Below are 1,243 nucleotides of genomic sequence, written 5' to 3' on the forward strand. Positions count from 1 at the left end.
GTCATGTGTGTACCAGTTTTCATCAAGCGTGAATAGTGAAATACAGTTGGGTGTTTGTCATGTTCATGTCCATGTAACTGGCTGTCTCCATCCTTGTTGTGTTCCCTTCGATAGCTCAGTTGGTAGAGCGGAGGACTGTAGGTTCAAAATATCAGTAATCCTTAGGTCGCTGGTTGAATTCCGGAGGACTGTAGGTTCATAATGTCAGTAATCCTTAGGTCGCTGGTTCAACTCCGGCTCGAAGGAGGTGATTTATGTTTGTGTCGGTTCCGACTGACGAGATAAAAAGCTGAGATGGGTTTCTTTTGTTCATTTGTTCAGACAAGCTTAGCTTGTCCACATCCAGCGATATCAGGTAAAACACAAAGACAAGTTCTGCTAAATCTGTGTAGTTCATCTGCAATTATTTCCAGCAGGTATGTATAACTTTAGTCATGTGTGTACCAGTTTTCATCAAGCGTGAATAGTGAAATACAGTTGGGTGTTTGTCATGTTCATGTCCATGTAACTGGCTGTCTCCATCCTTGTTGTGTTCCCTTCGATAGCTCAGTTGGTAGAGCGGAGGACTGTAGGTTCAAAATATCAGTAATCCTTAGGTCGCTGGTTGAATTCCGGAGGACTGTAGGTTCATAATGTCAGTAATCCTTAGGTCGCTCGTTCAACTCCGGCTCGAAGGAGGTGATTTATGTTTGTGTCGGTTCCGACTGACGAGATAAAAAGCTGAGATGGGTTTCTTTGCTTCATATGTTCAGACAAGCTTAGTGTGTCCACATCCAGCGATATCAGGTAAAACACAAGGACAAGTTCTGCTCAATCTGTGTAGTTCTTCTGCAATTATTTCAAGCAAGGTATTTCGTTCCCTTCGATCTTTTAGTTGGTAGAGCGGAGGAATTTAGGTTCATAATGTCGGTAATCCTTAGGTCTCGGGCTCGAAGGAGGTGATTTATGTTTGTGTCGGCTCCGACTGACGAGATAAAAAGCTGAGATGGCTTTCTTTGCTTTGTATGTTCCACCGATATCAGGTAAAACACAAAGACAAGTTCTGCTAAATCTGTGTAGTTCTTCTGCAATTATTTCAAGCAAGGTATTTCGTTCCCTTCGGTAGCTCAGTTGGTAGAGCGGAGGACTGTAGATTCATAATGTCAGTAATCCTTAGGTCTCGGGCTCGAAGGAGGTGATTTATGTTTGTAATGGTTCCGACTGACGAGATAAAAAGCTGAGATGGGTTTCTTTTGTTCATTTG

At 42.8% G+C, this 1,243-nt stretch overlaps 2 non-coding genes across 2 annotated transcripts; both read left to right on the plus strand.

Moving 5' to 3' along the window:
* Positions 1-104: 104 nt before the first annotated feature.
* Positions 105-246, plus strand: trnay-gua. Its single transcript has 2 exons — positions 105-141; positions 211-246. It is a non-coding gene; the product is annotated as a tRNA-Tyr (tRNA).
* Positions 247-535: 289 nt separating this feature from the next.
* trnay-gua lies at positions 536-677 on the plus strand. Its single transcript has 2 exons — positions 536-572; positions 642-677. It is a non-coding gene; the product is annotated as a tRNA-Tyr (tRNA).
* The last annotated feature ends 566 nt before the right edge of the window (positions 678-1,243 follow it).

This window comes from Micropterus dolomieu, unplaced genomic scaffold (genome assembly GCF_021292245.1).
Source record: "Micropterus dolomieu isolate WLL.071019.BEF.003 ecotype Adirondacks unplaced genomic scaffold, ASM2129224v1 contig_10476, whole genome shotgun sequence".
Taxonomy (NCBI): Eukaryota; Metazoa; Chordata; class Actinopteri; order Centrarchiformes; family Centrarchidae; genus Micropterus; species Micropterus dolomieu.